General features: G+C 46.6%; 1 long non-coding RNA gene across 1 annotated transcript in view; it reads right to left on the bottom strand.

The window, feature by feature from the left end:
* Window positions 1-484: 484 nt before the first annotated feature.
* LOC144892696 (uncharacterized) overlaps window positions 485-24,809 on the bottom strand; it is a 44,651-nt gene continuing 20,326 nt past the window's right edge. Inside the window, exons 2-3 of the long non-coding RNA XR_013623911.1 lie at window positions 1,914-1,983; window positions 485-549 (exon numbers count right to left, since the gene is read on the bottom strand). This is a non-coding gene — a long non-coding RNA (uncharacterized LOC144892696). The remainder of the gene's footprint in view (window positions 550-1,913; window positions 1,984-24,809) is intronic.

The raw sequence follows: 24,809 nt of genomic DNA on the forward strand, positions 1-24,809 counted from the left end.
GCCGGAGTTATGCTTCTGCGAAGATGCACGTAAGCGTCTCTGCATAGCTATGCAGAGAAGGGGTTTATGGGTAACCGTAGCCCGCATAGGCTCGCCGAGGGGTCGATGCGCACCCCTCCAAAATCTCAACAATGCGTCGCGCGTAGCTGTGGTCATGTGCGTCAAACAAACGCTGATTGGTTGAGCAGGGAAGTATATCTGGTAGCATTGAGGGTTGGGCCCAGACCCAAATCTGGAACTAAAACAAAGAACCAAAACATTCAAACAGAATGTTTACACTTTTACCGGAGGTGGAAACGGGTTTCCATTTCTGGGTGCTTCTCCATTTTCTGTACATTCTTTAGTTTTAGTAAATGTGACACTGCCCCGTACTGCACGCGTTAACGTTACATGCAAGTAAGTTGGCAAACACCCATGCGGACGTCTGCGGGCGACACCCGTGCATGTTTGCAGAAGCATAAATCAGCCTTTACACCTAACATACCTTGCCAGAGTGTGTGGGTAATGCATGTAGATCGTTGCTTTTCATTTGGTCTTCATCAACAAGTCCTACAAAGGAATTAAACATGAACGATCAATTAATATTGGAACATTCAATCAGCCTTTTTCCTTTTTTGAGCTCGAGCAAACGTTACAACGAGCTCAAAGTTTTGTTTGAAGACCAGCAGCTCCCTGAATGGTGCAACAAGACAGGTGTGTACAACAGTCACTGGCACAAAGGATGATTCTTATTGTCAGAAGGTCAAGAAAGAGGGACTCCTTAATGTAATAATAATGAATGCAAATTAAAATGTAGCTAGCAAATTGTGAAAGAAACGGATTTAAGTTTGTTTTTACAAAGGACGTTGCCATGAGATAATCACAAACAAGGGAATTTGAATGGAGAAATCACTTGATAACATATTGTTTGTGCTATGTTGCTATGAAAAAAGGAGGTGTTAGTGCATGAGTGGTGTGTGACGACATGGTGTGTATATTACATCACCTTGCAGGAATATGAAAAAAAAAACTAAAAAAAGAATGTTTTAGTGCATGAGTGGTGTGCGACGACATGGTGTATATATTACATCACCTTGAGAGAATACTAAAAAAAAAAAACTCAAAAACGAAGTGTTAGTGCATGAATGGTGTGCGACAACATGGTGTATATATTACATCACCTTGCGGGAATACCAAAAAAAATAATCTCAAAAAAGGAAGTGTTAGTGCATGAGTGGTGTGGTGTGCAGTGACACTGTGTGTGCATTACATCACCTTGCGGAAATACTTTAAAAAAACAAGAGAAAAATGACCACAGTGTGATCACCAGCTGCGACGTGTAGAATCATGAGGATATCCATTGCAATATGCGCTACCAAATTCGACCAGTCATTAAATTATACGCATGCACTAGCGTCTTTTTGTCTTTCAGTTCTGGTCTTGTCCTTTGTTTTGCGACGCATCATGCTTCATCAACTGATTACATATAATGTATGGACGTGAATGTTATTTCTGTTAATGTCAATCTTAATTCATTAATGTTATTTATTAATGTTAATTCTGGGTGGCAGAGGGATAATTTGAAACGGGCTTGGTCGGTAGGGGAAGTCCGAGTGTATGCGCATGCGCTTTTCAAAAAGGCACCCCAACAACAAGAACAACAACGCGGTCCTCTCATAGAGATGCTCGTCACAGCTAAAAACTCAAAAAAGGAAGTGTTAGGACAGGAGTGGTGTGCGACGACATGTTGTGTATATTACATCGCCTTGTGGGAATACTTGAAAGAAAAAAAATTATAGAGTGCACATCTTCATTAGCTCATAGAAGAGAAGCATCACGACAAACGTCTTTTATGAGTTCCTAAATATATTACAACAAATTATCATGTAGAGCTGTAGGAATTGAACGTGAAAGATTAAAAAGGGTCTCCTTACTCCTGTTCGGTGTCATCTCCATCGCTCCATATGGAGGAGCCAGGATTCCTGCCAAGTATTGTCGATATTTCTGCAAACATGATGCAAGAACACAAATGAATGTGGTTTCTTAAGCAGACAAAGTGCTATACGATTTCAATGTAATGATTTGTTTTGAAGTATTCTTTCTTCTACATTATGTAGTCCATATAAATAGGGCTACGGAGTGTGGGATCTGCCTTAAGTGGACCCATAAATGGGAAGGAGTCAGATATTGATGAGGTGGCAGGGCATGACCAAGGAGGGATCAAAGGACAGGAAGTTTGTTTTACAAGTGGAAATACCAACTGGTTTTCTACAAAGCCCTGTGAAAGTTTGGTGTCTCCATCTGCAATTATTGCCATAGACCTGTTGGGTGGCCTGCTTGCCAGTCCTGCCTTTTCCCATTGGGTAGTTTGGACCAAAAAGTGGATGCACGTTTAACCCAGGTTTATACCAAAAGGTGGATGCACGTTTAACCCAGGATTATACCAAAAGGTGGATGCACGTTTCACCCAGGATTATACCAACAGGTGGATGCACATTTAAACCAGTATTATACCAAAAGGTGGATGCACGTTTAACCCAGGATTATACCAAAAGGTGGATGCACATTTAAACCAGGATTATACCAAAAGGTGGATGCACATTTAACCCAGGTTTCCACCAAAAGGTAGATGCACGTCTAACCCAGGTTTCCACCAAAAGGTAGATGCACGTCTAACCCAGGTTTCCACCAAAAGGTAGATGCACGTCTAACCCAGGTTTCCACCATAAGGTGGATGCACGTTTAAACCCAGGTTTATACCAAAAGGTGGATGCACATTTAACCCAGGTTTCCACCATAAGGTGGATGCACGTTTAAACCCAGGTTTATACCAAAAGGTGGATGCAAATTTAACCCAGGATTATACCAAAAGGTGGATGCACATTTAACCCAGATTTGGACAAAAATGTGGATGCACGTCTAACCCAGGTTTCCACCAAAAGGTGGATGCACATTTACCGCAGGATTATACCAAAAGGTGGATGCACATTTAACCAAAGGTGGGCGGTCCGCTTCGAAAGTCCGCTTATCCGCTTATCCGCTGCAGCGGACTAACGTTTTCGAAGCGGATAAGCGAATCGGAACAACCCCCGGAAACCGAAGCGGATAAGCGTAAGCGGACTACCGAAAAATTTAAGCGCATCGCGATTCGCCAAATCAGCTGTTAGCCTGAGCCGTTACTCTAGAATTGTGAATATTTATTTAAGTGAATAATAAGTGAAACCCTAACAACTCGGCTCTCGCCCAATCTCTTCCCGCTCGAGTTCCGTGATGCTTGGGTAACTCTATTTCTCAGGCAGAACACGCCGCTCCCGAGCTCTGCCTCGGTCGAGCGCGTGTTCAGCTACGGGTCGGACATCCTCAGGCCTAAGAGGTCGGCCCTGGCTGCACCGAACTTCGAGGCCCTCGTCTTCATGAAGGGCAACCTCCAAATCCTCAAGAAGGCCCACGAGGTGGAGGAGGAAGACGAGGACTAGTCAACAGACTGCTAGTCTGTTGACTAGTAGACTCTCTTGTCAAAGAAAGGACGGGCAAATTGATTTTTCTTTAATGTAACTTGCATATATTAAAATTATATTTAAATTAACTGTAGCGTAGAGTAGAGTCGAGTGGAAAACTTTATTTCAATAAATTTTGAATAAATTTTATTTAAATAAAAATGTATATATTTGATCTTAAAAGCTTTGTTTGTCTTTGTAGTAGTTAGAAATGGCTATTTAGGCTTAAAAAGCATTAAATTCCCTTTAGAAACATCAAAAATCGCTTTTAAAACGTCGAAGCGCTTTAAAATAATCGAATTGAAGCGGATAAGCGGTAAGCGGACTAAGATTTTCGGCCGCTGAAGCGGATAAGCGAATCGGACTACACGGGCTGGCGGAGCGGATAAGCGGTAAGTGGACTTAAAATTTTCTGAATCGCGCCCACCTTTACATTTAACCCAGGATTATACCAAAAGGTGGATGCACATTTAACCCAGGTTTCCACCAAAAGGTGGATACACATTTACCGCAGGATTATACCAAAAGGTGGATGCACATTTAACCCAGGATTATACCAAAAGGTGGATGCACATTTAACCCAGGATTATACCAAAAGGTGGATGCACATTTAACTCAGGATTATACCAAAAGGTGGATGCACATTTAACCCAGGATTATACCAAAAGGTGGATGCACGTTTAACCCAGGATTATACCAAAAGGTGGATGCACGTTTAACCCAGGATTATACCAAAAGGTGGATGAACATTTAACCCAGGATTATACCAAAAGGTGGATGCACATTTAACCCAGGATTATACCAAAAGGTGGATGCACATTTAACCCAGGATTATACCAAAAGGTGGATGCACATTTAACCCAGGATTATACCATAAGGTGGATGCACATTTGACCCAGGATTATACCAAAAGGTGGATGCACATTTAACCCAGGATTATACCAAAACGTGGATGCACATTTAACCCAGGTTTCCACAAAAAGGAGAATGCGCATTTAACCCAGGATAATACCAAAAGGTGGATGCACGTTTACCCCAGGATTATACAAAAAGGTGGATGCACATTTAACCCAGGATTATACCAAAATATGGATGCACATTTAACCCAGGTTTGGACCAAAATGTGGATGCACATTTAACCCAGGATTATACCAAAAGATGGATGCACATTTACCCCAGGATTATACTAAAAGGTGGATACACATTTAACCCAGGATTATACCAAAAGGTGGATGCACATTTAACCCAGGATTATACCAAAAGGTGGATGCACGTTTAACCCAGGATTATACCAAAAGGTGGATGCACATTTAACCCAGGATTATACCAAAAGGTGGATGCACATTTACCCCAGATTATACCAAAAGGTGGATACACATTTACCGCAGGATTATACCAAAAGGTGGATGCACATTTAACCCAGGATTATACCAAAAGGTGGATGCACATTTAACCCAGGATTATACCAAAATGTGGATGCACATTTAACCCAGGTTTGGACCAAAATGTGGATGCACATTTAACCCAGGATTATACCAAAAGATGGATGCACATTTACCCCAGGATTATATCAAAAGGTGGATGCACATTTAACCCAGGATTATACCAAAAGTTGGATGCACATTTAACCCAGGATTATACCAAAAGGTGGATGCACATTTAACCCAGGATTATACCAAAAGGTGGATGCACATTTAACCCAGGATTTTACCAAAAGGTAGATGCATATTTAACCCAGGATTATACCAAAAGGTGGATGAACATTTATCCCAGGATTATACCAAAAGGTGGATGCACATTTAACCCTGGTTTCCACCAAAAGGAGGATTTTTTTTTGTTTTTTTGTTTTTTTGTATCCTCAATCGAGGCTCGTGAAAGAGCATTTATCGAGGCTAACATTTATTTCACAAACAAATCAACCAGACAAACAAAATATACAAAATATACAAAATATACAAAAAACAAAAAAAACAAAATATACAAAAATATACAAAATATACAAAATATACAAAAATATAAAAAATATACAAAATATATACAAAAATATACAAATATACAAAAATATACAAAATATACAACATTTGAGAGCAGGGAGAAGTGTGGGAGGGAAAGGGCTTGGGGGCAGGAGGCGTGGGAGGGGGGGGGGGGGGGGGAGAGGAATCAAACACATGGGGACCAAAATTAGCGGGGGTAGAAAAGATCAAGGTTTTGGATGGGGGAGGATAAGAGATGGTGGTGAACAGCTGTTTTAAAGACCTGGAGGGTGGAGTGGGATTGAAGAGAGTGAGGGAGTTTGTTCCAGAGGCGGGAGAAAAGAAGAATGAAGGAGTGAAGGTGAGCAGAAAGTCTTGATTTTGGCAGTTTAACCATAAGAGGGTTGCAGGCAGATCTTGTGCGACCTGTAGGAATATTTGGGGGACAGAGCCCAGAGAGGGCTGGGGGGGGCAAGGCCAGAGAGGAGTCGGTAGAAGACGGAAAGACCACCAACTTGCCTGCGGTGAGTGAGTGAAAGGCCCTTGGAGTTAGCTTCATCGCGGGAGATTCCAATGATTCTGAACGCTTTGGTTTCAACAGCGTGAAGACGGGCTAGGTGTGAGGCAGGAGCACCAGACCAGAGGGGAGAGCAGTATTCCATAGAGCTGCGGATGAAAGCCTTGTATGTGGTGAGGAGCTCAGGTGTGCCAAGGAAGGACTTCACACGACGGAGGATGCCCAGTCGGCGACTCGCTTTGGAGGCCAGCTTTGAAATGTGGTTTTCCCAGGAAAGATCATGGCAAATAGTGAGACCCAAAAGCTTGAGTGACAGAACTTCTTGGAGAGGATTATTCAGAAAGTGGATGGGAGGGTTTTCCAATCGGTCTTTTCGGAGAGACATCGTAAGAGTGTGAGATTTATCAGGATTGAAAGACATGTTCCATTTGTTTGCCCAGTCTGTGATTTTGTCCAGGTCTGCAGAGAGTGAGGAGGCTGCAGACTGCCGATCTGAGGGATGAGGAATGGAGCGACAGAGAGTAGAGTCGTCAGCAAAGAGATAGAGAGGATTTTCAAGAGAGTCAGAGAGATCATTGATGAAGACCAGAAAAAGCACAGGGCCCAGAACACTACCTTGGGGAACTCCAGCCTGAACAGGAAGAGGAGATGAGAGAAACCCATTCAGGGCCACACGTTGACGACGACCAGAGAGGAAGTCCGCCAGCCATGTGTGGAGATTTCCATGGATACCAAAGGAGGAGAGTTTGGTGAGCAGAGCAGGGTGCCAGACCGTATCGAAGGCACGTGAAATGTCAAGGGAGACAGCTCTAATTTCCTGTTTGGCGTTGAGGACCTCCATCCATTGTTGAGAAAGCAGAAGCAGCATGTCCAGAGTAGAGTGACCAGGTCTGAAACCAAATTGATGATCAGAGATCAAGTCATTGGAGAAGAGGAAAGATTTCATATCTGAAGCAATGATGGATTCCATGACTTTGCTGATAATTGGGAGAAGGCTGATTGGTCTGTAGTTGCTGGGATCTGTTTTTGCACCTTTTTTGTGCAAAGCGGTGATGTTGGCTGATTTCCAAGCAGGTGGCAGATGACCTTGAGCAAAAGAGAGGGTGAAGAGAACAGAAAGAGGGAGTGAAAGAGCGGAAGAACATGATTTTAGGACCCGTGGGCTGATGCCGTCAGGACCAGTTGCAGAATCAGAGTCGAGGGTTGACAGAAACTTTTCCACCTTGTCAGGAGGAAAGGACACAGAGTCCAGGAGCAGCTGGGTACGACTGGGTAGGGTGGGTACAGAGAGGGATGGGTTTGGGACACAAGATTTAGAGGCAAACACAGAGTTGAGGCATTCAGCTTTTTCACGTGCGGAGTCAGCCATTAAGCCATTTGAGGTGAGGGAGGGGATGGAGGGGGAACAAACACCAGAAACAGATTTGACCAGACGCCACCAGGATTTGGAAGAGGGAGACAGACAAGAGAGTTCGGTCTTGAGAACGGTGAGATATTGTTTCCCGGCTCTCCTGAGGGTGGACACACACTTGTTTCGGGCTTTGTGAAAGGAAATGAGATTTCCTTCCGTTGGATTTACTTTCCAGGAGACGAAAGCAAGTTGTTTCAGGGCAACAGCCTCACCACAAGATTCCGTGTACCATGGACGGGAGGAAGGGTATGACAACTGAAGACGAGATGGGATAAATCTGTGCATGAGAGAGAGCAATTTACTTTGAAAGAATTCCCAGGATGAGTTGATGTCAGAGGTGGTTGAGATGGGAGACCAGTCCAGATGATTGATGGCTGCTTGAAGACCGTGCCAGTTGGCCTGAGTGAAATGCCAGACTCGTCGACGCTGAGGAGGCTCTCTGAGAATGGTCAGAGAGATGTCCACTTTGACAAGCACATGATCAGATGAGCCGATTGGAGCAGAAGAAGAGCAGCAGACATTTTCAGGGAAGTTTGTCATAACCAAATCCAGAAGAGAAAATGCTCCGTTGACTGAGATCCGGGTCGGGAAATTGACAGATTGTGTCAGTCCCAGTGAGTCGCAGAAGTCCTTTGCTGAAGAGCCATGGCTGGTGAGAGAGGTACCCACACCCAGCCAACTGGCATGGTGACAATTGAAATCACCACATATGAGGAAGAGAGAGTTGGGATGGGTAGATAGAAGTTGGTCCATATTATCAGACAGCGAGATGTAGATGGAGTCATCGCTGTTTGGTGGATGGTACAACACACATATGAACAAAATGTGGGAGCGAAGGGGAAGCCGTAGCCAAAGGTATTCCTGGGGGTGAGGTGGCGAGAGGGCAGTGGAGGGCGAGTGAGGAGGAGAGTTTTTTTATAAAGATAGCAACCCCACCTCCAGGACGAGGCTCAGGTCTATCATACCGGAGGAGGGAGTAACCTGGGAGAGATACCAAGGCATCAGAGACATCATGAAGGAGGAAAGTTTCTGTTAAGCAGATCACATCTGGTTTGTCAGAAGCAACCTGTATGGAGAGATCAGTCAAGTTTGAGCGGAGGCCCCGGATGTTTGAGGTCCATACCGTTAATGAAGAGGAAGGGGGAGCATCGGGTCCAGAACAGGGGGGGGAGGGGTAGATGTGGAAGATGTGGAAGATGTGGAAGATGTGGAAGAGGAGGATGTGGAAGATGTGGAAGAGGAGGAAGAGGAGGATGTGGAAGATGTGGAAGAGGAAGATGTGGAAGAGGAAGATGTGGAAGATGGGGTAGGGTAAGATGTGGAAGATGGGGTAGGGTAAGATGTGGAAGAGGAGGAAGAGGTAGGGAGAGCTGTTGAAGGTGTGTCAGAGATTTCAGAATAGCTTGGAGAAAGGGAAGAATGGGGCGGACAAAAGGTTTGATGGAGATTGGGTGAGGCACAGTGAGGTGTTGTTTGAGGAGGGGGAAGAGCGAGGCAGAAGGTTGGGGGAGATGAAGGTGAAAGTTGGAAGGGGGAAGAAGCAGGGAGGATGCTTTGAGGAGGGGTGAGAGGGGAGTCTAGGAGGGGAGGAGCGAGGGAGAGTCTCGGAGGGGAGGGGTGTGGGGGGAGTTTAGGAGGGAGGGGAGGGAAGGGGGAAGATTTGAAAGAGATGGGTGATGGGGAACATTTGGAGGGGAGGGGCAAGGGGGTGGATTTGGAGGGGAGGGGTGATGGGCAAGTTTTGAAGGGGAGGGATGATGGGGAAGTTTTTGAGGGAAGGGGTGATGGGGAAGTTTTGGAGGGAAGGGGTGATGGGGAAGATTTGGAGGGGAGGGGTGAGATTGGATTTTAGAAAGTGTACGATTCATGGGAAACGAACATTTTTTGCAAAATGAGTTTGAGACCTTCGAGTCAAAAATACGTGTGAGGACACTGAAGGAGGGGTGGAGTTCTGGATAGTTTAGGGAATGTAGAACGGAGGAACTGTAAGAGATGGTATTATATATATTTTTTGGAATGAATAGATTTGGTGAGCAAGACGAAAGCATCCTTTTGTAGGAAAAGAAGAAAAGGGTGTTATAATATATGAGAGAAAATAGTTGTTCAGGGGAGAGATTATACATTTCTAAGCGCGTGATCGCGAACGAAGAACGAACGAACATATAAGAACAACAAATAAACGAATAAGACCTGGGAAGGAAAAATTTTTTTTGGTTTTTTTTTTTTTTTTTGAGTAGAGATATTAAACAAGGAGGTACGGGGTGAGCGACTGGGACGAAGCAGAGAACGAAAATAATTGCAGCGGATTCGACGAATCGCTGAGAGAAAAACAAAACCACAAGGTCGGAGACAGTACGGTAGCCGAAGCCTACGAGTACTACTACTAGGCCGCAGAATACTCGATACGCATTAACCGACGATTGTGTATCCATGTACGAAAAATTAGCACCGAAAATTTTCCAAAAGATACTGTTACTGATCGCGGTTTAGATGTTACTTTGCCGAGCGAAGTCTCCGCGACCGAACAGTTATTCCCCGATTAGAACCCGATTCCACCCAAACGTTGGCCGGATCGCACCGCGGCTGCTCAATGAGGGAAAAGACTAAAACGACGAATGCAAAGAGGAAGACGAAGGCAAAGAAAGGTTTGGAAATACTACTGAATTTATTTACTATTTACACACAAAAGCAAAAAGCAAGCAGTCACGTTTATTTACAACACATAAGACGCAGGTGACACAGTGCAAATACTAGCTTATCCAGACTTAATTAAATACCCAGGGACAAGACACACAGAACAAACTCACGTACACAAGAAGGGTGGAGGAAAGGAATGAATGCTGGAAGGAGGAATGGGAAGGTTCAGCTGGGGCAGATGGTTCGGGCTTGATCCCGCACGGGACGTCGGCTGGACCTCGACGGCCACCGATGCCACCGCTATCTGGTCCCCGCGGGGTAACGGGTTGAAGCTGCCTGGTGGAGTCAACGCTGCTTGTGGAGCCAAAGCTGCTTCTTTGGCTCACCTCAGGGCGCGTCTGCCGTCTCTGGCGCAACTGCTGGTAATTGACCTTGAACCTTCTCTCTCTTGGCCCTGGTGTCTCCTCACCACCGACAACTCAACGCAACCAACGCAACCACTGACCACTCGACACCACCACTTCTCACCACCGACTTCTTACCGCAACCAACGCAACCACTGACCCTCTACTGACGACCAACTCACGACTCCCTCACTTGCTTCTTGCGTGCGCGCCTTTTATAACGCCTCCGGCGATTAAGCCGCCGGCCTTCAGGACACGCCCATTGGGGTGCTCACCTCGGCCCTGGTTGGTCGCGCGACCCTCTGGCTCCGCCCTTGATGACGACGGGCGGGCACGCCTTTCTTCCCCGATCCGAGCACATGTTCAATGGTGGTTTTGGAGGGGAGGTAATTGGCAATCAAGGCTTGGCAATGACGAGAGGGGATGTAATTGAAATGGAGATTTTGGGGATGGGAATGAAAGGGGATCTATTCTCTTTCACTGGTGCAATGGGGTACTTCAATTAATGGGAGACACAGCCTTACCCTAAAACACAGAATAAGAGATAACTATCAAACAGGGGTATTCTATTATTTGGCTGACGTGTATGCTTGTGGACTAATTATGGGATGCCCTTTCACCTTTACACAGCTCCGGAGGCAGGGGGGCGCAGAATAAACAATAATAACAATTCACACAATAAAAAAAATATCCAGTTCTCATATCCGCAACACTGCGCCCTCCTCCTCTTAGGCACGACCCGGGCCTACAACTTTTATTTAGTGTGACACGTAGGTGTAGTTCCCTCTACTTTTAACCTGACCCTGAGTGCGACAGTTTTAAAACATAAATAAATGTGTCCCGCTGCTCCATTGCACCCTGCCTAACAGACTTACGCCCACAGTTAACCGAATTGCGGAATGGTCTTCAAACTATACACTGACGGTGGGGAGCATTATTTACAATGACGCTATTTTTATTTACAAAACTAACCCAGGACCTGTGATTGTTCTTTCTGGGGGGGAGACAGTCTGCTCTGCATCGACGCACCATTAAAGCACCCAAAAACGCACCAATACAAGCACCCTCAAGCACCAATCGGTGCAGTCACCATAGTTCATCAGTGTTCAATGCATGTTCAATAAAAATAAAATCAACAACCCCTAACCCTGCAGGTGATCTCTTGCTCTTCGGCTCCCGCTGCTGGTTATTATTATTTGTTCTTCCAGATGTTGTCATTCCTTTGCTTTGCTTACTGGCGGCCTATTTGCAATAAAGTGTGCCCAATGTGTCCTTTTTATTTTCTTTTATTTATGGCCCACAGGGCCGACTACGTGTGCTTCACCTGTGTGGCATCGGTGCCCTGTGGCCAAGGTCCGCCAGCAAGATTTCGGGCCCTCATGGCCGGTTCCAGCAGAGGGGCCATGCCCCAACCCATGGGGTCCATCAGTGGTGCTCGGCCACAGGCATGTGGTCCATAATGTGGTGCATCGATGCAGACAGCTGGTTCTGGGAATTTCGGGCGCACAATGGCCGACCCACGCACGCTCCCCTCGGCGCCCCATGGCGCACAGGTCATGTGGGAGACAAAAAAAAGAGACAATTGAGCGAGGGGTAAGGTCACAAGGGTACACATCAATAAGGCAATGCAAGGCGAAATGCGTACGGAGGGCGAAGTGAGAAAGCTCGTCCCTACCGTACGTCACCCCCCCTGTCACCTACACTACCCTTGCCCTTACCCCATATTTACAAAATCTACCCATTTACCAATTCGTCACTACTGTCACGTCTTCCCCATATTTCCCTTATACCAAATTCGTCTCCACAATCCCTCTACTTCAAAATTTGCCATCACCAAATTCATCATCAATCCTCATAAGGAGGAAGAGATGGAACATCAAAGCACAATGTCACACCCACGTCATGATGCGTCTCACAATCCAAACATTGGCATCATAAAAAATAATTAAACATGGCATGGTGTGGAGTACCTGTCACCTCAGGTGAGTGGATGCAGATGGTGCGAGGAGACTCCAATCCTAACTATCCTCTAAATGACCTTAACACACTTTACACTACCCGGGGTCTCTCCCTGCCAATCCATTGGCCAACTTACACTATGGGTTCTAAAAACCAATTCCCATTGACCAAACTGTGGTGCTTCTCAAATTTGGGGTCTCACTCCCCCGATTCATCTCCCGGTGCCCTCGCACAATTTCTGGGCTGCGACGTGTAGCTCTCCCAGCAGGTCTACCCACCTGCACACCTCCACCACTGTAGTTGCCACCCGAGCTTACCTGCTCCTTACCTAACCTAACTAACTGGGGACAGCCCCTCCTGGCTCTGTCACCCCACTCGGTGCCCTCTGGCACTGGGCTACCCGGGTCCGTCCTCCGGATCCTCGGGCCCCATCCACAACAACTACTACCGGCTCCCAGAGCCCACCTGCGGCCTCACCTGGCCGACATCCTCACAGTGGTGGAGTGCCCAAACCAACTACACACACTAACAGGCTACACGCCCAGCCATTTCCACAACACTAATGCACCCATCCAATCACCATTCTTCCACCCGCACCACAGATGCCAATATCCAACCACAATTTACCTATACCCTCTACCTAACACTTACACTACCCGCCCCGGGTATCCGTGATGGGGGTCCACTCTTCCCCCATTCACACCTTCGCACCATCCACTCCACTCCACAATTTCCACCATACTCACTCCACGACCATCCATTCCAATACTCCATTTATTCCACACTACCATTTATTCCACACAGCCACATACACCTGTTGTTGCACACCTGTGCCCTCACACCTGGTGCCACCTGCACCCTCCTTTCTTCCTGGACCATTTGGTCAGCACAACACGCAATCACCACTACTCCCTCATACACTGCTCCATACACCTGTTCAGTTGCACACCTGTGCAATCACACCTGTTCAATCACACCTGTTCAATCTTCAAACACACGGCATCATCTCAGCTAACTACTCCCCTCTGAAACTTGCGCTTCCCAGTCGTCCCTTTAAACTATTGCGCTCCCACGTCATTATCATCCACACTAATCTACTACGTCCCCACTACAGGTATCAGTCACTATCTAAACCTTAACGTTACCTAATGTCAATCTTCGCTAGATCCCTACACACAATATCCTAACCCACCCGGGCTAGTTTTCACTGCCATCAACCTCATAAACTAGTGCGCATTTGCCCCCCCGTTTGTGAGGGATGGTGGATTTGCCATCCCACCACATCGGGGAGGTCCCACTATCAATTTTGCTCGTTCAAATTCCAACCAATTCAAAAATTTGCCATTTACTGCCAATTCTACCCACTATTATAAATTTCGTATCAAATCACGATCACTATCACTATCACCATCATCACAGTCCACTATATCCTAGCCTCGGTGCGTCGTGACATCATTAAACTCGGTTCGTAAAGCCAAGCAATGAATTCGGGTGGTTTGGTCGCCTGCAGGTTGAATCCGTCCGGCTTTCGGTTCAAGGGAGGTGGTTTGGTTGGACCGAGGTTCCACGCACCATCTCGGCGCGGCACCTTGCGGTCCCGGGCCCGATGGCTCAATCTCCCCTGGTCGGAACCCCGTCCCCACGAGGGGGCACCGTACCGCTTCCTCCCACTCGCCCTTGAACCGGACCGGTCGCCTCGCCCGCCAAGGCCCGGACTCGACCGTGCGGGGCGGGGCCAAGCCCGAATCGGCAACGACGCTTCGAAGAGAAGCGACGCAGCATCGATCCGCGCCGGGCCTCGCACCCAAAAAAGCACACCGCGCCCCGAGTGCTCGCATCGGCTATCCGTCGCCCTAACCACTAACCCGGTTACCGTCGATGCTTCACTTGCATGCTCACACGCATACGCTACCCCTTTCACCCTCACAAAACCCGGCGTTCCAACGCCGTCCGTACATTCCACCAACGCTCTCCCTGTTACACACCACACCTCTCGCGCACACTCTTGCGCACACTTTGGTCCACACCTCTCCTCCGTTACGTCCTCCGTAACACTCACCATGGGCGTGCACTCTGGCATCCACCCACTAACGCGCTCACACGGGCTCTCCCACACTCGCGCTACCACCAACTCAGGTGTGCTTCCTCGCACACGTTCCACCACCACCTTACTCTCCGTGTCACACTTCGTACACCCCGACGTGCATTCTCGCTCGCACTCGGTTTCACACTCGCGCTCCGATGTGCCCTCTCGCACCTGCGCCATCACCAACTCACTATTCGTGTCACACCCCGTACACCCCGACGTGCATTCTCGCTCGCACTCGGTATCACACTCGTGCTTCGTAACACGCTCACCCCTTGACGCACACTTTTTTTCCACACGCGTGCCATTTCCACTCACACGGGACCCTTCACCAACGCCCGGATGCTTCCTCGATCCCAAGCGCGCGACAATTCTTTTGTCGCTAAACATCCTCTTACAAAATCTCCCAGCACAATACACAGCACGTCTCACCTTCGGGGTTCTTCTACCTCCCTGCACCAAAACCTGCAAACTTCTATTCGGGTTAAGCACAGCATCGTGATGTGAGCAGGGACTTTGTACATATTCCATTTCTCCCTGCAATTCCCGGGCTACCTCCGTCATCTCTTCAATTTTAATTCCCAGCACTGCTTTTTCTTTATTCACCTCGACGACCGCTGGCTTTAATAAAACACCCTCCTCTACTTCAGCGGTCGCCGGCTTTTCCAAACCCCGGGTCGCGATTTCTACCCCTGTCATTGTACCCGTGCTTTTCTCAACTTCGTTCAACCGGCGCTTCTCGACTCGCGTTACCTCCTCGTGCACCCTTGGGACCCTTTCGCCCAACCTGCGGTCTCTGTCCCTCTGCTCCATTTCCTCCCTATCGGCCCTCATTCCGTTTATCGTTTTGTCCATAATGGCCTCCATTCCAGCCATAAATGATTGCATGTTTTCCACCATTAGTACAAAGGGTGCCGCTGTAACCGCGTGCGCAAAGGCGCCATTTTGCGCGCCTGATACCCCCTCAACCACATTGCCAATGTTCTCCTCCTCCCTTTCTTCCCCTAAGTCCTGGGTTACCCCTAACCCGTCTATCTCTCCCACCGGCATCCCGTCGCCTTGACCAGCCATGGCGCGATTTCAAAATTCGGGTTTTATTTCTTTAAAACACAATTTTTCAGCAGCTCGTAATTTTGAGCGCGTTAACCGCGCTTCGGGTCCAATCCCACTTCCCGACACCAATTGTTACGGTAATAACACAATTGGTGTCCAAAATTTGGGCTAAATAAATTTAGTCCCAGGTTCGAATCCCAACTCCTGACTACCAATTGTTACTGATCGCGGTTTAGATGTTACTTTGCCGAGCGAAGGCTCCGCGACCGAACAGTTATTCCCCGATTAGAACCCGATTCCACCCAAACGTTGGCCGGATCGCACCGCGGCTGCTCAATGAGGGAAAAGACTAAAACAACGAATGCAAAGAGGAAGACGAAGGCAAAGAAAGGTTTGGAAATACTACTGAATTTATTTACTATTTACACACATAAGCAAAAAGCAAGCAGTCACGTTTATTTACAACACATAAGACGCAGGTGACACAGTGCAAATACTAGCTTATCCAGACTTAAATAAATACCCAGGGACAAGACACACAGAACAAACTCACGTACACAAGAAGGGTGGAGGAAAGGAATGAATGCTGGAAGGAGGAATGGGAAGGTTCAGCTGGGGCAGATGGTTCGGGCTTGATCCCGCACGGGACGTCGGCTGGACCTCGACGGCCACCGATGCCACCGCTATCTGGTCCCCGCGGGGTAACGGGTTGAAGCTGCCTGGTGGAGTCAACGCTGCTTGTGGAGCCAAAGCTGCTTCTCTGGCTCACCTCAGGGCGCGTCTGCCGTCTCTGGCGCAACTGCTGGTAATTGACCTTGAACCTTCTCTCTCTTGGCCCTGGTGTCTCCTCACCACCGACAACTCAACGCAACCAACGCAACCACTGACCACTCGACGCCACCACTTCTCACCACCGACTTCTTACCGCAACCAACGCAACCACTGACCCTCTACTGACGACCAACTCACGACTCCCTCACTTGCTTCTTGCGTGCGCGCCTTTTATAACGCCTCCGGCGATTAAGCCGCCGGCCTTCAGGACACGCCCATCGGGGTGCTCACCTCGGCCCTGGTTGGTCGCTCGACCCTCTGGTTCCGCCCTTGATGACGACGGGCGGGCACGCCTTTCTTCCCCGATCCGAGCACATGTTCAATGGTGGTTTTGGAGGGGAGGTAATTGGCAATCGAGGCTTGGCAATGACGAGAGGGGATGTAATTGAAATGGAGATTTTGGGGATGGGAATGAAAGGGGATCCATTCTCTTTCACTGGTGCAATGGGGTACTTCAATTAATGGGAGACACAGCCTTACCCTAAAACACAGAATAAGAGATAACTATCAAACAGGGGTATTCTATTATTTGGCTGACGTGTATGCTTGTGGACTAATTATGGGATGCCCTTTCACCTTTACACAGCTCCGGAGGCAGGGGGGCGCAGAATAAACAATAATAACAATTCACACAATAAAAAATATATACAGTTCTCATATCCGCAACAATACGCTACAGGTACATACACCAAAAGATAGATACAGTCTCGACAAAAACACAATGGAGAAAAATCACTTAACTTCGAAAGCGTGAGCGCATGGGACAGCTTCGAAAAGACGTGACCTCGCCGTGATCTCGCGAGATCTCCCAATCTCCTCCTTTTGTTTAAATGCGCATCCTCCTTTTGGTATAATCCTGGTTTAAATGCGCATCCTCCTTTTGGTATAATCCTGGGTTAAATGCGCATCCTCCTTTTGGTGGAAACCTGGGTTAAATGTGCATCCACCTTATAGTATAATCCTGGGTTAAATGTGCATCCACCTTATGGTATAATCCTGGGTTAAATGTGCATCCACCTTATAGTATAATCCTGGGTTAAATGTGCATCCACCTTATGGTATAATCCTGGGTTAAATGTGCATCCTCCTTTTGGTATAATCCTGGGTTAAATGTGCATCCACCTTATAGTATAATCCTGGGTTAAATGTGCATCCACCTTATGGTATAATCCTGGGTTAAATGTGCATCCTCCTTTTGGTATAATCCTGGTTTAAATGTGCAAAAGGATGCACATTTAACCCAGGATGCGCATTTAACCCAGGATTATACCAAAAGGTGGATGCACGTTTAAACCAGGATTATACCAAAAGGTGGATGCACGTTTAAACCAGGATTATACCAAAAGGTGGATGCACGTTTAAACCAGGATTATACCAAAAGGTGGATGCACGTTTAACCCAGGATTATACCAAAAGGAGGATGCACATTTAACCCAGGTTTCCACCAAAAGGTGGATGCACGTTTAAACCAGGATTATACCAAAAGGTGGATGCACGTTTAAACCAGGATTATACCAAAAGGTGGATGCACGTTTAAACCAGGATTATACCAAAAGGTGGATGCACGTTTAAACCAGGATTATACCAAAAGGTTTATGCACGTTTAAACCAGGATTATACCAAAAGGTGGATGCACGTTTAACCCAGGATTATACCAAAAGGTGGATGCACATTTAACCCAGGATTATACCATAAGGTGGATGCACATTTAACCCAGGTTTCCACCAAAAGGAGGATGCGCATTTAACCCAGGATTATACCAAAAGGAGGATGCGCATTTAACCCAGGTTTGGACCAAAATGTGGATGCACATTTAACCCAGGTTTCCACCAAAAGGAGGATGCGCATTTAACCCAGGATTATACCAAAAGGTGGATGCACATTTACCCCAGGATTATACCAAAAGGTGGATGCACATTTAACCCAGGATTATACCAAAATGTGGATGCACATTTAACCCAGGTTTGGACCAAAATGTGGATGCACATTTAACCCAGGATTATACCAAAAGGTGGATGCACGTTTAACCCAGGATTATACCAAAAGATGGATGCACATTTAACCCAGGATTATACCAAAAGGTGGATGCACATTTAACCCAGGATTATACCAAAAGGTGGATGCACATTTAACCCAGGATTATACCAAAAGGTGGATGCACATTTAACCCAGGATTATACCAAAAGGTGGATGCACATTTAACCCAGGATTATACCAAAAGGTGGATGCACATTTAACCCAGGATTATACCAAAAGGTGGATGCACATTTAACCCAGGATTATACCAAAAGGTGGATGCACATTTAACCCAGGATTATACCAAAAGGTGGATGCACATTTAACCCAGGATTATACCATAAGGTGGATGCACATTTAACCCAGGATTATACCAAAAGGTGGATGCACATTTAACCCAGGATTATACCAAAAGGTGGATGCACATTTAATCCAGGATTATACCAAAAGGTGGATGCACATTTAACCCAGGATTACACCAAAAGGTGGATGCACATTTAACCCAGGATTATACCAAAAGGTGGATGCACGTTTAACCCAGGATTATACCAAAAGGTGGATGCACATTTACCCCAGGATTATACCAAAAGGTGGATGTGTAGCGGTTACCGCTGGATGCACACAATCGCCTTGCACCGGCCAGACGCGCCTCTCCCGGGCATGCCCGGACTCACTGTTCCCGGGCACGCCCGAACCTCCCGGGCACGCCCGGTCTCGTCTTTCCAGGGCTCGCCCAGAGCGTCCGGGCATGCCCGCTATCGCCTTTCCAGGGCTCGCCCAGAGCGTCCGGGCATGCCCGCTATCGCCTTTCCAGTGCTCGTCCAGAGCGCCCGGGCACGCCCAGCCTCGACTTGCCAGGCCGCAGCCAAACACGCCCGGGCAGGTCCAGACTCGCCTTTCCAAGGCTCGCCCTTGATACCCGGGCATGCCCGGTATAGCTTTTGCCGGGCAAACTTCCCGACATAAATGTGTATATATATTGCTGCCCGATAAACGGGCTTTTCAGAGTACCCGAGTGTGATACATTTATTAAACCTACTCGGACGAATTTCCATCTTTGGTCGCGTCAATTCTTTCAACTCGCGTTGGAGCCCAGCTCCTTCATATGCACATTTAACCCAGGATTATACCAAAAGGTGGATGCACATTTAACCCAGGATTATACCAAAAGGTGGATGCACATTTAACCCAGGATTATACCAAAAGGTGGATGCACATTTAACCCAGGATTATACCAAAAGGTGGATGCACATTTACCCCAGGATTATACCAAAAGGTGGATGCACATTTACCCCAGGATTATACCAAAAGGTGGATGCACATTTAACCCAGGATTATACCAAAAGGTGGATGCACATTTAACCCAGGATTATACCAAAAGGTGGATGCACATTTAACCCAGGATTATACCAAAAGGTGGATGCACATTTACCCCAGGATTATACCAAAAGGTGGATGCACATTTAACCCAGGATTATACCAAAAGGTGGATGCACATTTAACCCAGGATTATACCAAAAGGTGGATGCACATTTAACCCAGGATTATACCAAAAGGTGGATGCACATTTACCCCAGGATTATACCAAAAGGTGGATGCACATTTAACCCAGGATTATACCAAAAGGTGGATGCACATTTAATCCAGGATTATACCAAAAGGTGGATGCACGTTTAACCCAGGTTTGGACCAAAATGTGGATGCACGTTTAACCCAGGTTTCCACCATAAGGTGGATGCACGTTTAACCCAGGTTTCCACCATAAGGTGGATGCACGTCTCACCCAGGTTTCCACCATAAGGTGGATGCACGTCTAACCCAGGCATTACCTTCGTGATGTACTTGTGAGTATCCTACGAAGTATAAGCCTCCCATCACAATGCTTTTGCATTTGGTTAAGAAAGAGGATTTGTCATCACAGATAGAGGGACAGACAGACAGACAACAAATTGCATATTTTAGTATGATCACAATCTGGTCACTATGTTTGACTTGTACTTCTATCACTGCCATTTTGCTGCTCTCTCTGAAACATTCTATTGAAGACAAGGGCACCAAAACACGATTTTAATATTTACTGTTGAGAAAAATTCCAGGGGCATAGAAAAGGCCCCTTCATATATGGTGTGCGTCATGTGGCAAAGTATAGAAAAGGCCCCTTCATATATGGTGTGCGTCATGTGGCAAAGTATAGAAAAGGCCCCTTCATATATGGTGTGCGCCATGTGGCAAAGTATAGAAAAGGCCCCTTCATATATGGTGTGGGCCATGTGGCAAAGTATAGAAAAGGCCCCTTCATATATGGTGTGCGCCATGTGGCAAAGTATAGAAAAGGCCCCTTCATATATGGTGTGCGCCATGTGGCAAAGTATAGAAAAGGCCCCTTCATATATGGTGTGGGCCATGTGGCAAAGTATAGAAAAGGCCCCTTCATATATGGTGTGTGCCAAGTGGCAAAGTATAGAAAAGGCCCCTTCATATATGGTGTGTGCCATGTGGCAAAGTATAGAAAAGGCCCCTTCATATATGGTGTGTGCCATGTGGCAAAGTATAGAAAAGGCCCCTTTCATATATGTGGTGTGCCATGTGGCAAAGTATAGAAAAGGCCCCTTCATATATGGTGTGCGCCATGTGGCAAAGTATAGAAAAGGCCCCTTCATATATGGTGTGTGCCATGTGGCAAAGTATAGAAAAGGCCCCTTCATATATGGTGTGCGCCATGTGGCAAAGTATAGAAAAGGCCCCTTCATATATGGTGTGCGCCATGTGGCAAAGTATAGAAAAGGCCCCTTCATATATGGTGTGCGCCATGTGGCAAAGTATAGAAAAGGCCCCTTCATATATGGTGTGCGCCATGTGGCAAAGTATAGAAAAGGCCCCTTCATATATGGTGTGCGCCATGTGGCAAAGTATAGAAAAGGCCCCTTCATATATGGTGTGGGCCATGTGGCAAAGTATAGAAAAGGCCCCTTCATATATGGTGTGTGCCAAGTGGCAAAGTATAGAAAAGGCCCCTTCATATATGGTGTGTGCCATGTGGCAAAGTATAGAAAAGGCCCCTTCATATATGGTGTGTGCCATGTGGCAAAGTATAGAAAAGGCCCCTTTCATATATGTGGTGTGCCATGTGGCAAAGTATAGAAAAGGCCCCTTCATATATGGTGTGTGCCATGTGGCAAAGTATAGAAAAGGCCCCTTTCATATATGTGGTGTGCCATGTGGCAAAGTATAGAAAAGGCCCCTTCATATATGGTGTGTGCCATGTGGCAAAGTATAGAAAAGGCCCCTTCATATATGTGGTGTGCCATGTGGCAAAGTATAGAAAAGAAGGGACATTCAAAAACAATATCGTGTGGATGCCGAAACTACCCTGGTGTTCTTCGGAGTGTGGAAGTCGATTTTGGACTTCCATCGAGTAGCTAAAAGTAATCTAGGTGGAGGAGAGTTATCTCCGGCACCTTGAGTTAAACTGGGGTCCGGTTCCCAGTGGTCTCTTTCCAAAAGCAATAATTTAAATTAAAGACATCTTCTGAATTGTCAACATAGTTAACATAACACGCACCTCCTCATGATAGTCTTTTCTCACTGATTGTTTACAACATAACGGACACCAGTTATTATATCTTACAAAGTAAAAGGCGTCGACCCGTTGTGGGAATGATTCTGTTCGTTGACCGCAAATTTGCATGAGGACAAATGCTTATCGACCTTCAAGTTCGAAGTCTTTGTTCTGTTTGTCTTGGAACGAAATATGAGCTTAAGGGATTTGAAGACACAGCTTGTGGCCGTTGGTGCCAGGCCAGTCAGAGTTGTCTGTGTAATGAATAGACATCGACATATCTCTTCCTTTGCAGTGATGTGGAAATACCAATTTGAAGGAACGCTTTTTGTCTTACAAAACAGATTTCTTCTGGCACCCTTGCTTTCTGAATACCATCATGTTCCATGATTGACCTTTTGTTAAAAGATTGTCCAGCTCAGCCAGGAGTCTGCACAATCAATGTTCTCCGAGAACCTGTCCGCTCCTCTTCGTTCCTCCCTCCCCACTCACTCCACACTCGACCAATCCCACTGCTCTCTCCCTCCCACTCCATATTCTACCAATCCCACTGCTCTCTCCCTTCCACTCCATACTTCACTCGACCAATCCCACTGCTCTCTCCCTTCCACTCCATACTTCACTCGACCAATCCCACTGCTCTCTCCCTTCCACTCCATACTTCACTCGACCAATCCCACTGCTCTCTCCCTCCCACTCCATATTCTACCAATCCCACTGCTCTCTCCCTTCCACTCCATACTTTACTCGACCAATCCCATTGCTCTCTCCCTCCCACTCCATATTCGATCAATCCCACTGCTCTCTCCCTTCCACTCCATACGTCACTCGACCAATCCCACTGCTCTCTCCCTCCCGCTCCATATTCGACCAATCCCACTGCTCTCTCCCTCCCGCTCCATATTCGACCAATCCCACTGCTCTCTCCCTCCCACTCCATATTCGACCAATCCCACTGCTCTCTCCCTTCCACTCCATACTTCACTCGACCAATCCCACTGCTCTCTCCCTCCCACTCCACACTCGACCAATCACACTGCTCTCTCCCTCCCGCTCCATATTCGACCAATCCCACTGCTCTCTCCCTCCCGCTCCATATTCGACCAATCCCACTGCTCTCTCCCTCCCGCTCCATATTCGACCAATCCCACTGCTCTCTCCCTCCCACCCCACACTCGACCAATCCCACTGCTCTCTCCCTCCCACTCCATATTCGACCAATCCCACTGCTCTCTCCCTCCCACTCCATAATCGACCAATCCCACTGCTCTCTCCCTCCCACTCCATATTCGACCAATCCCACTGCTCTCTCCATTCCACTCCACACTCGACCAATCACACTGCTCTCTCCCTCCCGCTCCATATTCGACCAATCCCATCTTTGCTCCTCCCACTACTTGCCCCTCCCAATTCCATTTCTTTTGGAATTCGCCAGTATAAAGGAACTTGCCTCGAGTTCAGAATTTAGGATTTCGCTTGGCTGTCGCGGCGTCGCCGATACTGATACTGTGTATGCTGGTGTATTTGGTGTGTCTTTATGACGTTTCGTTTGATGTATATTTCTACTGTATCAGGTGAATCCCCCAGGTATTACATTCTGTATAAATCTTCTGATTGGTGGGGACAATGGATTTTTTAACATTCAATTTATTTAATTCTTTAAATTCCACGACAGGAGGAACCAAGCAATGCTCGAGAAAAGTTCATTTAAAGGGGCACCAATTAGATTAACAGTAAATGTATTTTCAATGCAGTTACAGTCTCTTGGTTTCAAAGGGACCTCTTCGTGGTCCTTCACCTTTCTGTAAAATATTAAAATGACAAACATTATATTCGTTTTCTATTCGATTGCAGAAGTAGGCGTACATATACAATTCATCCATCCTCTCTATCATCAGTATTCATCATGTCCATATCACGTTTGTCCAATATGTCTGCAATGTCAACACTTGCTAGTTTATGTCATGTGCAATTATGGTCCAAAAGGGATTAGTAAAATAGACTGCACTGCACGTGGACAATTCTCTCATCTAATCGAATTGTTGCCTATAATGTGTACACACATCGCGGTTGTCCAATGCTTGTCTCGAAGAATACATCACAGCCAACATGTCTGCAATTGGTTGGTACATAATACATAGTACATACTACCTTTATTCATTTTTAAAACAAATTAGATTTTACACACATGCTCATCTTATGCGTTTTCGTTTTCAAGATACCCTGAAATCGTGACGTACTGAAGGGTTTTAATCTATATATGTAGGGCGCCCCTATATATGAACTTTTCGAGAGCATTACTTGCTCCCTACTAAGAACACAAGGGTAGTCCAGCATGCACACGAGATTTTTTTTGAATGCCCCTTATTTTGTATTGTTTGGCATTTTCCACAAGCGCTGGAATGTCCCTTCTTTTCAATGCTTTCCCACATAGCACATGCCATAAAAAGGGAACTTTTCTATGCCCCTGGCATTTTCTCCAAGAATATCCATTCTTTTCGACAGTTCTACAGATCACGCTCAATACATTTCAAACTGATCAGACTAAGCGTTGTACCTGTCGAATTATGACGTCATAATTATGGCACCAATGACGTCATCGTTAACAACACCTATTCCGCATATAGAGTTCTTTACAATGAGCCATGTTTCAATTTTTTCCATGCAGCGGTTTTGGAGATTATAGAGGTGCACCATTTTTCGGTTTTTCCAAGATGGCGCCTGTACCATATGACCTATGACGTCATGATTATCATTAAAATATTCTACAGGAGGAGGCGCTCCTGTGGTGAAAAATTTGTGCCCATCAGACCAACAGTTGCTGAGAAAAAAAATTCATACTGATCGAATCAAGCGTTGTACTTGTCGAATTATGACGTAATAACGA

Source organism: Myxine glutinosa, chromosome 6, assembly GCF_964187855.1.
Source record: "Myxine glutinosa chromosome 6, kmMyxGlut1.1, whole genome shotgun sequence".
Classification (NCBI taxonomy): domain Eukaryota; kingdom Metazoa; phylum Chordata; class Myxini; order Myxiniformes; family Myxinidae; genus Myxine; species Myxine glutinosa.